Source organism: Lasioglossum baleicum, chromosome 4, assembly GCF_051020765.1.
Source record: "Lasioglossum baleicum chromosome 4, iyLasBale1, whole genome shotgun sequence".
Classification (NCBI taxonomy): Eukaryota; Metazoa; Arthropoda; class Insecta; order Hymenoptera; family Halictidae; genus Lasioglossum; species Lasioglossum baleicum.
The window spans coordinates 2,798,249-2,811,467 of NC_134932.1; positions in this window are offsets into that span (position 1 = coordinate 2,798,249).

Genomic DNA, 13,219 nt, shown 5'->3' on the forward strand with positions numbered 1-13,219 from the left:
GTTGGTTGTTCCGGTTGGTCTTGCACCTCCTGTGTGGATGCCAGTTGGATTGTGGCAGTTGCCACGTAGGTGGTTGGTGGCGTTGTCGCCCTTGTCAATTCTTCCCAGGGTAGGTTCTCCTCGAGTTCCTCTCCGATTTCTATTTCGGCTGCGTCTATGGGTCCGTGCGGCCGGCAAGTTATTGACGCCGTTGCCGCGCGGGTTCCCTTCGGCATCGGATGAAGCAGCTTTAGCCGTTCCACAATTGACTCCACTGAGGTTTGGCGTGCGGCCATTGTTTTTCTTCGGTAATCTGTTGGTAAAGAGAGGCTTTGGCGTTAATTCTTATCGTTCGGCGTATGAGTGGGGAAGTATGGTTTGAGGTCCGCTATATGCGCTTTTCCGAGGTTCTTTCCTTCCTCGTTGGCCAAGTTGTATACTCCCGGTGACAGTTTTTTCGTTATTGTTACCGGACCAGTAAATTTCGGTGATAGTTTCGCCGCAAAATGGTTGGCGGCTGACGAGAGCACTCTCTGTCGCTTCATAACCCTGTCCCCTACGTTAAATTCTCGGTTTCTCCGACGCAAATTATAATGATGCGATTGTTTCCGATATGCGTCCTCGAGGTTTTCCAACATCCAATGCCGCAGCGTCGGTAATTGCGACACCCGCTTCTTCCAGCTGTCATTGGATGTCACCTCGAGGTCGATCGGAGGCTCGACGTTAGCCCTCGCACATTTTGCCGGTCGCGGCTCTCGCCCGAAATTGAGAAACGCTGGGGAGGCTTGTAGAACGGAATGGTGCGCGGTATTATACGCAAAACGAAACTGTGGTAAATTCAAGTCCCAATCTCGGTGGTCCCTCTCTATATAAGCGACGATCATCGTCTTCAGGATTCGATTCACTCGCTCTACTGGGTTCGCTTGCGGGTGGTACGGGGGGGTGGTACTTAATCGAATGCCGTATTCGTCGGCAAGTTCCCTCAGAGTCTTGTTCGCGAACTCGGTACCGTTGTCCGTCAACAAGACATCCGGGGTCCCCCATCGCGAAAAAATTAACCCTTCTAGGGCGTCCGCTATTTTCGGACCGGTTGCACGTCGAAGCGGGGTGCACTCTATCCATTTTGTGAACAGATCCTGTATAACGAGAAGGTACGAATTGCCGGTCCTGCTCGGAGGGAACGGGCCCATAATGTCTGCAGCTACTACTGTCCAGGGCATGTCGACCCTGCGCCGACCCATCAACCCCGGTGGGAGTGTTTGTTCCACCTTCGTGAGCTGACAGGTATTACAGCGTCTTACGTATTCTACTGCCGTTCTATACATGCCTGGCCAGTAGTAGCGGGTGGCGATACGATGATAGGTCTTTTCGACCCCTAAATGCCCTGCCTGTGGGTTGTCGTGCGCCTCCTGCAGGATCTCGGTTCTCCGTTCCTCTGGGATTACGAGTTTCCACTCGTTCCCGTCGGAACCCAGCGTTTCCGCGATCAACGGATCTGTTCTTCGACAAAACAGCTCCCCGCCTCGAATTGCCCAGTCCGGAAATTTCTCGGGATTTTTCTCGACTTCCGCAAATTTTCCCTCGTACCACTTTGGGCGAACCGCGGCCACGATATGAGTTTCCCTTTCGGTATCCCCCTCCCCCTCGTAAATACGCGAAAGTGCATCTGGCACTTTATTAAGGGCTCCCTGCCGATACACTACTTGGAAATCATATTCCTGTAGTTGCAGGGCCCAACGCGCTAACCGACCCGTGGGGTTTTTCAAAGTTCTAAGCCACCGTAAACTGTTGTGGTCCGTAATTACCGTAAATGCGTACCCTTCTAAATATGGTCGAAATTTTTGTACTGCCCAGACAATCGCGAGACATTCGAGCTCTGTAGCGGAATATTTTCGCTCCGGTAATGTGAGTGATCTGCTCGCGAATGCTATTACGCGTTCGACCTCATCGACCTCTTGCGTTAATACCGCGCCTAAACCTACCGTGCTCGCATCCGTCTGCAGGGTAAATGGGGTTTCGAAATTTGGGCACGAGAGGGTAGGTGCCGAAGCGATCGCGTCCCTTAAGGATTCGAAGGCGCTTTGTTGGGCGTCCTTCCACTCCCATTCGTGATCTTTACGTAATAGACGGTTCAGTGGTTCGGCAAGTGTGGCGAATCCCGGAATGAATCTTCTGTACCAGGAGGCCATCCCGAGAAAACGCCGCACCTGCTTCACCGTTTTCGGCGGAGGATACGATAAAACGGGTTGGATTTTCTCCGCGTCCACCTTTAATCCCTCTCGGCTCACCACGAAACCCAAGTACCGAACTTCTTGACAGCAGAACTCGCACTTATCAGGATTTATCATTAGACCGGCTTCTTTGATCCTATCTAATACGCGCTTGAGCCATTCGAGATGCTCTTTGAATGTTTTAGTGACGATAATTATATCGTCCAAATACGAAAACGCGTGAGGCTCCATTTCTGGGCCTATTAACCGGTCCAATAATCGCTGAAAGGTTGCGGGTGCTCCTGTCAGCCCATACGGCATGCGGCGGAAATGGAAAAGACCTTTTCCCGGTACCGTAAAAGCTGTTATTTCGCGGCTTCCTTCCTCTAACGGAATTTGGAAGTACGCTTGACTGAGGTCGATGGTCGAGATATATTTCGCGGCCCGTAACTTGTCTAGGATTTGCGTCATGAGCGGTAACGGATACGCATCCTTCTTCGAGACCTCGTTAACTTTTCGGAAATCGAGACAAAAACGGTATTTACCGTTGGGTTTCTTAACCATCACGATCGGACTTGACCAACCACTTTGCGATGGCTCTATTATGCCGTCGGCCAGTAGCTTATCTACTTCCTTATATATGGCCTCCTGTACTTTCGGGGAGACGGCATAGTATCGCTGTTTAATCGGAGGATGGTCGCCCACATCGATTCTGTGGCTAGTCAAGTTCGTCATTCCGGTCATATCGTTAAATTCCGGTAACGTGGTCTCGAGAAACTCTTTTAATTGCCGTTTTTCGGCTTCCTCAATCGTTTGCAGACCACAACATACGGTGTCGGGGTTAGTCTTCTCGAAAGGGAATTTCTCATTTGGCCGTTTCGCAAAATACCACACTGAATTGTGGTATTCGGCTACTATGCCGAACTTCGCGATTGAATCGGTTCCTAATAGCAGGGGTGTCACCAGATTGTCTAGGACTCGCGCAAATATATCGCGTTTCTCTCTGCCTATTCTTAACGAAAAACGTGCCTCTTCGGTTGCTCGATCTACTGTACCAGTGGCGAGGAGGAAATAGCAAGGTTTATCTGTCGTTCTAATTTCGATAATTCTATCCTCGACGTTCTCGAGGGTTTCTCGGCTCACAAAGGTCAGCGATGAGCCCGAGTCTATTAAAGCGCGGGTCACGAAATTGCCGATGTACGCGTCGACGGTCAGTAGAGGCGGTCGGTATACATCCCCATTTACCATTACGCGGGCCGATATTAGTTCGGGTGAAGTCTCTCCCGACCCCTTGATCGACTTCCCCCCTCGTTTCCCGACCGTTTGTTGCACCTTCGGCAGCGATTTAGTGTAACCCCCTCCGCTCCGCACCTGTAGCAGTGCAACCTCGGTTCTTCTCGGCAGTCTCGGGACAGGTGGCCAGTCTTACGACAATTCCAACATTGGTGCTGGTACTTCTCGGTAGCACGCGGTGTATCGCGTCGCGGCCATTGTTGCACTGCCACGGCTGCAGTCTCTTTTGTTGTACGATTTGAGGGGTCGCGGGATGTACTACGTGATCTGTTCCCGGATCGGTCTCTGTCGCGTCTCCCCGGTGTCGGCGACGGTTGTTTACCCGCCTCCGGCCCCCGAGGTGTGCGAAGTGCCGATCCGGATCGAGATTCCCTACGGAAGGATCGGGGAAGTCGATCGCCCGACTCGTCACTTTCTCCACCGCTGGCGGAGGATACCGCGTTCGCGTACCCAAAAGTGACCGATCTCCCTCTTACGGGTGCCTTTACGCGTGAATATCTACTAGGATCAAATGCCAAGCTGGGGTGTACCATTTCCGATGGTTTGGGATTCCCCCGTTTCCTACGTTCTTCTATGCGGTCCGCCTCCACTAACCTATCCGACGCGTCATCGACCGTGATCACGGACCCTATCGGTATCATTTGTCGTAATGATAATTTCGCGCCTTCATACAAGATTCTTGCCATTCTCTCCTCTGACCACCGCGGCTGTAATTTATCGAACATTGTTGTCATGGCCATTATGTATTCGCGGACGGGCTCTGCTTCATCCTGGAACCGTTCTCTAATGTTACGCTCCAGGTTAAATTGATACTCGGGATCTCCGAAAAATTCTCGGAACGCGGCCGCGAACTCTCCCCAATTCCTGCAACGACTTCCCTTGCGTTTGTGCCAACGCTTTGCTGTGTCCCCGAGACAAACTGCTACGCAGTCGATTAATTCCATATCTTCGATGCCATGATATTGTTTGTGATATTCGAGGTCTTCCAGAAATTCTTCTGGGTCCTCTCCCTGAATACCGGAGAACTTTAATCTCCATCGCCTAATTATTTCGGCGATGGGCGTTCCTCGATAATTTAGTTCTCGGGGTCTTGCTCCGCTTGGCACTTCCGCGTTGGAGTCGCTATGGGGTTCGGCATTCGTTCTCGGCATATTTGATACCGGACCACGGTGTCGCTCGGGAGACCACGGTCTCCACCTTTGATCCTGCGGCACCTTCAAACTAAATTCGCGGGGCGGTGATCTGCCGCCGCCTTCATTTTCCTCTTGCGGGTTAATGCGCAGGGCCGCCATATGATCCAACGCGTCTCCGTAGTCCGATTCTCCGCCGTCGCTCCCGTGTTCCAGTTTCGGTAAATTCAACATACTTCTCATTTTGATTCGGGAATCTCGATACCAAATTCGGAACAGAGCTCCCGTACCCGCGGCCGTTTAATCCGACACAAAATATTCTCGATATATCACGCTTTAGGCAGAGAGGACGCCTACCCGTTTTCGCTTCGCTAATTTCCCGCGTTATTTACTACGTTCGACCTTTTCGTTACCGTCGCGAATTCCGAATTTACTTCTACCTATTGCCTCTTCCCAGCTCTTTCTCGATTTGTTTTGCGCCAAAAGGGGAAAACAGCAACCCAATCTAAACCCTAAAGTGGACCCTTTTCACCAATTTCACACGCACCTGCCCGTCGACAGTATTACTGCGTGCTCACCAAGACGCTACCGGTAGCTTTCGCAAATTGTTCACTAAATTTTATAAAAGGGTCCCGCAAATTTAATTGTTGAATTTTTATAATTCAACCGCCAAGGGGTTTGTTGAACTACTTTGAGTTCAACCGCCAAGGGGATTATATTCGTCTAGACTACGGACGATATACCGGACAACAAACCAACTTCCTCCACCACATGTATAACACAAAAAAAAATTCATATAAAAAAACAGTTTTCATGTGGGTTCAATCTTTGGGGGTCAATATTACCACAATCAAAATATAATTACGAAACCACTTTATCCGAGAATATCGCAGCCGCGGGTGGATTACGCTGTATGCGATACCTTCCCCGCGACCGAGAACTTCTCACTATTGTAAATTTCAAATATTTGTAATTAAACAAACGTGTGCCATTCCGAAAAACAAGTTTGCACAAATTATGACAGTAAATTCAATATATAAATATCAGAAGTGGGTGAATATTGAGGAAGGCGGAATGGTATACAATAGGGGAACAATATATAAAAAAAATGTATTATGGTATTGTGGCCCTCTACGGGTGGACCACCTCTAGGGGCAATCCTAATCCCGTAGCGGTATTACCCACAATAAACAATTTATAAATTGTCCCTCGTATTGGGGATTACGGGGCGAAACTCTCGATTCTCGGGCGGGTCACACTCGGTGGTGTGTCCCTCTCCCTCGAAGTCAAGCGTTACCCCTCCGCCAATAACGAGGTCCAAACACAATTATATAAACACAGTAAATATGCACAGTATATAATAAAAAAAAATTTTTTTTTTCAATGAAATAATAAAAAAAAAATCAGACTGCGAAGGAAGCGTGATCGGTATTGATTGAATAACGTAAATTTTCTATTAGTTTTTGATTTTGTTTAGTCTTGTATCAACTTTAATTATTTTATCTGTACTATGGCCAACGTCGACTAATGCCAATTTGTCAACCTAGAGTTACACTACTAATATCAGCAACAGATTACCCGAAGGTCCGTTAATATTTATTAAATAATGGATTGAAATTGGAATCAATAATGTTATGCAGACGGAACAAAATGAAATTACCGAAATTATTACTATTATTATTAGTACACTGTGTGCAATTGCGTCGAGAGTACGCGCGATCACGTTTCCTTTTCTGACCCTGAATCCTGAAAATAAATTTTGTACACCCGGTATATTGTAACGGCGGAATGGCACACGAAATTCGAAAATATAATGAACAAAGACCCTCGTAGAAGACCTTGAACAGAGAACAGGCTGTTGTAAATACGACGTGACACCGTAATATCTTTTCAACAGCCCGTTGCTGTGTTTACGAGGTGCTGGTTCGTTGGTTCGAGCGAGACAAAGAAAGTACCGCTCAAGGACGGGTCGTGTTTCTCTACTACGCGACCGTTTCGTTCGACCGATTCAAATTCACACGTTTCGCCTTCGAAATTAGAATTTTCCCGTGAGAGCCTCGAACTTCCTCACGCGTCTCTTTTTTAAAAAGCCTATCTCAAATCGCTTTTTACGGCGAGATTTCCGCAATGTTCGGGCGCCAATTTGTCACGGCGTTTATTTCCCGGCGAACCGAGAGATAACCGCCTTCGAGAAATTATGGCCTTGCGACCGGGCCACGCTCGGTCGCGCGACACGTGGTCCTCTCGAGACAAAAGATCTTCGCAGATTCGAACGGAACGACAAATTTGGACACGAAGTGAACGGGCGCCAGGTACTATACCGTACCACGCGAAACTCTCGAACGATTCGTTCGGTTCTCAAAACGACGTCGAATCTGCGAACATCGTTTAGGCCGGTGACGGCCGCGAACAGGTCCAGGGAACCACGTGAGGAAAGGAACGGGGCATTCCCCGCGACGAGAACGTTTCTCACGGTAAATGAAGCTACTCTGTAGATCTCGGGCAAAATATAGTCGTTTATTAAAACGAGATGGTCATACAATCCGCCGGCCGTTGCCGGCGGTAGTCAATAGCTTTGCCGGCGCGAACACGAAAGTGACGGCGGCTGTTCGGCCGATCGCGCGGAATAACTTCTATCGCGTCGAGCTCGGTCGTCACAGGACTTCGCGTGAATTTACAAGCCACGAGGGCACGAATTCGACCGAGCTCCGGTGACGTACGCGTTCCTAATTCGAGACTGGGCGAAACGTGCGAGCGGTGAACGACACGAAACGAATACGACGCGTTATCCTCCCGAGGAACAATCCGAGGGCCACCCAAAGAATTACCGGACGTTTATCGTGGGTCCCGAATAACTCGTGCACGAGAATCCGGCGCCACACGGTCCGTGGCCTCGCGAACCGCTTAGGAGAGCGACTCCTTGACAACGATAAACGCGGGGAACACACGGTACACCGCGGTATGAACCTTCGCGAACTCGAATAACGTCCCCGAACCAACACGAACTGGTCACAAAATATATCGTAGAGAAGCCTGACTGGCACTTACCAAATACGCTGCTATGGCGGCGGTCGCAAAGTACTTCGATAATATCGCGGTCTCAATGTCGCACGTGTTACTCGTTAACAGTCCTTCGACCCAGTGGCCCAGTTCGAGATGGTTCGGAACGCGGAAGTGAGTTTTCCCCCCACTCTCGTCTTCGGCGACGCTCGGGCCAATCACGTTGTTTCTGGGCGCAGGGACGACTCGATGACATGTCGGCCCGGGCCTTCGGTATTTTCTATTTTCCGAAGCCCGGCCGATATAAGGCGGTAAGTCGGCATCCATGGATCCGAGCCGTTCCGGTGTAGCTCTCATGGCATTTTCCGGATGAGACGTCGACGAGGGTGGACTGCTGATCGTCCTTATGTTTAACAGCCTCGTCGCTTTCTCCGGGTTGACAGATCCGGGCTCGGTCCAATCCTCGCCGTCTTCCTCGCCAGCGGCGCCCTGTGATTGGTGTTCCGAGCGTCTCCGCTTGCGGCCTTCCGCCAATCGGCGGCCGGAGACAGGTATCGGGCTCCTCGCCGATTTCGGTGGTTTCTGAAAACTCTTGTCGCGCCCGGCGGCGCGACTTTCAAATGCGATAATTCTATTCTTTTGGGCGTTCGGATGTCCCAGGGAGAGCGCTCGTTATAACCGTTTCGTTATTATGCCGCTTTCCAGTGACCCGGTCTTTCGCTTAAGGTTCGGAGTGACGTAGGCGGAATCTGCCACGTCACAATATTATACATAATAAGCATACTTCATTTCACAACTGAAACTCCCACATGTTACAATTCATTTTATTTATAATAAAGAATGTTGATAATATCTAGAACGATTCATATGATTCATTTCATTAGGTAATAGGTTCGATATGCGGCAATAACCTAAAACTTCTAATATGTCATCTGTCATTGTTGCGTCCCCATCGCGCAAGCGCAACGTGTCTCCCATGAGCCTTACTCGATCCCCGTCGCGCTTGCGCATATTGCTGGTCATCAGAGAAAGGGTACTGTATTCCCCTCGCGAGTCCCAAGGTCGGACTCGTCTGGCCACTCTGCGGCCAATAGACAGTTGGCGCGCCGGGCGCAAAAATGATTTCAGGAACCACCCCCTTTCGGGATTTCCACGAATTTTGGGACACCCTGTATACAGGGTGAGTCACCTAACGTTTGCACCTCAAATATCTTTGTTGTTTCTAAAGATACCTAAGATATGGTAAGGACAAAGTTGAATGGTACAATGGGGCTGACACGATGCAAAAAAATTTTTGTTCTTATGTCATTTTTTTTTTGAGATATCAAGGTCACCTTGACTTTTTTATTTGGAACCACCCTTTTTTAAACACCTTCAATGATAGTCCCTTTCATTAGGAATTCAGTGACTATAATTATTCCAACGTCAATCAAGGTCAAGGACAGAAAAAACGTATAAAACTAAAATATGGAAGCAGAATACCTGGATTTTATAAATGTTCGAAATGATGACCGTCTACGTCGATACATTGTTGTAAACGAGCTCTGAAGGAGTGTTGAACTCTGGTAAGTACATCCGAGGATCACCTCGGTATTCGTACATGCTGTGATGATACGCTGACGCATATCTTCAACTGTTGCTGGAGCATCCTTGTACACGGTCTCTTTTAGCAGACCCCATAAAAAGAAATCCAGTGGATTTAAATCAGGCGAACGTGCTGGCCATGAAACAGTTCCGCCTCGTCCAATCCATCGGTTTGGAAATCGAGAATCCAACGTTTCTCTTGCTACTCGTGCATAATGAGCAGGATAACCGTCATGTTGGTACCACATATCATAGCGATTTTGTAAAGGGACATCGTCTAACAAAATTGGCACAGATCTTCTTGCAAAAATTGAACGTATTTCTGTTCCGTCATCATTCCGTTAACGAAATATGGGCCCCAATTACTTTGTCGTTCAAAATACCACACCACACGTTTACGCTCCTTTGTCTTTGATGATCAATTTCTCGCAGCCAGTGCGGATTATCCACAGACCAATAATGGGCGTCCCGTAGATTAATTGAGCCATGATTAGTGAATGTTGCTTCGTCCGTAAACAAGACATTAGAAAAAAATGAATGATTTTGAAGCAATCCCCATTGACAAAAGTTAATTCTATTTTGAAAATCATTCCCGTGCAATTCTTGATGGAGCGATTATGTGGAATGGATGAAATTTATGTCGGGCCAGAATTCGTATTACGCTGTAACGTTCCGATTTCGTATGTGCCTTATAGCTCATGAGTTGACCAAGGTTCGTAGGTGAATGAATGAATTATAGACGAAATCGGGTAACCAAAATAAACTTTATTCCGCAATGTGCGGTAATGCGAGTAGTTGACAAACAAAATAGGTTTCCTGCAGGCCGGTGAATCCGACCGCGTAACAAAAGGGTTGAGAACTAGGCGGCAGGTTACTTCGACGGCGGCTGCGACGGTTCCTCGGTCGCGTCGGCTGGCGGATTATTCCCGGTCTAAGCAAGAACAAATGTAAACGGTGCGGAATATGTACGGAAGCGATCAGGCGGTCAGGAGTCCTTAATTATTAAGCGATACGGCGCGCGTGTTCGCTGAAACGGTCCCCGGAGTTCGGCGGTGCGGAACGCGGTGTCGGACGACGCGAGACTTCGCGGAGTCTCTTCGGATTTGCGCTGGAAGGTGGGAGGTGACAGGATACAGTCGGCGGTCACGGCCCGACGCAGCGTAGGCGCCGCGGTTTTCCCTCAGAAGCACCTGAAGGACAGACCACGGTTCGTACGTATCTCAGAGGCACCTGAGAGGTTCGTACCCGCCGCCGCCACACCTAACCGCGACGTTGAACCGCGAAGGTTCGACTCGCGGACAGGGCCGGAGGCCAATCGGCCCGTGCTGGACGGTCGGAGAGCCGAGTAGTGCCGTAACCCTCACACAGAAGCACCTGAGCGACGGGTTGCAGACGCACGCACCTTAGAAGCACCTAAGGGGGTTCGTGCCCACCACACCGACACGACGGGTCCGGTCCAGCCAAGGCGATGGCACGGCGATCTCCGGGAGCCGGGACACGGTGGGAAGTCGTCTCCTGGAACTCGTGCTTCCAGCCTGCGTTCTGGACGGATGTATAGCTCTGAAAAGGGCTCGTACGATCCGGTGTGCACGGGAGTGGTTCCAGGCGGACTCCGCTCGTTCAGTATTCCGGCGCGACTTATATAGCGCGCGAAAGCGCGGACCATGGAGAGTGCCGCTCTCGGTCGAGCGGCCGCGGCGCTCTCTGATTGGCACGCGCCTGGTCGCGACGGTGATTGGCGCGTGTCCGTGTCGCCGACGTCTATAAATATAAGTAGGGGCCGGTAGCCTTCATTTATGCGGCGCTCGCGACGAGGTATGGCCTCGTCGCATCCCCTCCTTTCTTTGGAACCGGGACGTATAACGTCGCGACAGGTCCCCCCTCCCAAGGCCTGCGGTGGCGGTTCTCGGTGCGGTGATACCACGGGTATCCGGTACGGCGGTTCATACTCAAGCGGTTGCCTGTTTCCCCTTGGTGGTGTTACGCATCCCAGTCCGATGCGTGGCGGTCTCGTCTGCGGTATGCCGTCCTTTTGGTAGAGTGGCGGTCGTGCCGGTGGAATAGCCAGTCGTGGCTGTGTAGGCCGACGTGGCCCTGTCGGTTCAGGATTATAGGTGCCATGACGCCTATAGTTCCCCTCCAACTGTTGGAGAAACTCGTTCTGCTCTTGTTGTGCTACGGGTTGTCCGCTCGCCATGGCCGTTTGTGCCGTACTGATTTGGCGCGCTGCCAGCCGGCTGGACCTCCTGCACCCCCTCTCCTCTGCTGCTTCGTCCGCTTTGCTTGCGGCGCCATCTCTTGGCGTTGAGGCGGGTTCATACGGTTTTAGGTCCCCTACGTGGACATGCTGAACCGTCCTGTTTCTCGTGTCCGACAGGTCGAAGATCACCGGTGATACTCTCCGTTGTACCCGAAACGGGCCGCTGTATTTCTCCGCCAGTTTGGCGTTCCGGTAGGCTGCTTTGTCCGAGAGGATGTGTGTTCGTTTTAGCACGAGATTCCCAATGTGCGGCGCCCAGTCCCGTCTGTTCTTATCATAATATTTCCGTTGCTTCTGGAAGCTGCGGGCGATCTGACATTGGGCCAATTCTCGTGCCTCCTGTACTCGACGTAGACGTTCTTTCAGCCCGGTCGCCCTTCGTTGGCTGTTCTCGTACCGGAGGCTTCCTGGTGGTACCAATTCTCTTCCGGTGTTGAGGTATGCGGGGGAATACCCCAGGGCGCTATGTTGCGCGGTGTTATACGCGAAGGCTACCTCGGCGCAATGCTCGTCCCAGGTTCGTTGAGATCGTCCGATGTATTGACTCAGCATCGTCTTCACCACCTTGTTCACGCGTTCGACCGGGTTGCACTGTGGCGTGTATGGCGGCGTGCGTCGATGTTTCACGCCCCATTCCTTGAGGGCTTTTCCGAGCTCCTTTCCTACGAACTGTCTCCCGTTGTCGGTGACGAGTACGTCGGGGCACCCGTGCCGCAGTATGACCTGTTCGCGGATGGCCCGTGTTATGGCCGGGCCGGTGGCTGTTCTTAGTGCCCGTAGTTCGATCCACTTAGTGAACCGGTCCTGTATAACGAGTAGCGTTGTGTTTCCTGCGCTGGACCGTGGTAGCGGTCCGACTAGGTCGGCGGATACCATTTCCCATGGTCGGTCAACCGGTGTTGCGTGCATTAGGCCGGCTGGTGTTTGCTGTGATGCCTTGTATTTCTGGCAGCTCTCGCAGGTTCGTACGTGGCGAGCGCCTTCGCGTAACATTCCGGGCCAGTAGTACAGACGGCAGAGGCGCGTTAGCGTTTTCGCTATGCCCAAGTGACCCGCCGTTGGATCATCGTGACAATCGCGAAGCACTCGCTGTCGGTCGTGCGTAGCTACGCACAATTTCCAGTCGTCTGTCGGCGGGTGTTCGTCGAAGTCGAGCGTGTGTAGAATGTGGCGATATAGGCGCCCTTGCCTGATACAGTATTCTGGGTGATCCATCGGTCGTTCTCGCACTGCTTTTAGTTGGCGGTGGTACCAGGGACACTTTTTCTTTTCTGCCGTACCGCATACTGGTATTGGTTGTCTAGACAGTGCATCGGCCACGGTGTTCTCCGGTCCTCGTCGGTATCGTATCTCGAAGTCCCACTGGCTTAGTTCCATTGCCCAGCGAGTCTTCCGGACGGGTTATCTATTTTTTCCAGCCATTTCAATGACTGGTGGTCGGTCAGTACCACGAAGTGGTATCCCTCCAGGTAATGGCGCATCTTCCAAATGCCCCATCGTACCGCGAGGCACTCGAGTTCCGTTGTGGAGTAGTTACGCTCCGCCTGGTTCAGTGTTCGGCTTGCGTATGCGATCACTCGTTCTCCGTCGTCGCTTTCCTGCGTAAGTACGGCGCCCAGTCCTTCCTGACTGGCGTCCGTTTGTAGGGTGAACGGTCGCTCCCAGTTCGGGACCGCCAGGACTGGGGCCTCCGTTAGCCGGCGTCTCAGTTTGTCGAATGCCTCTTGCTGTGGTGTTCCCCACTTCCATTTCGTCTTTTTCTT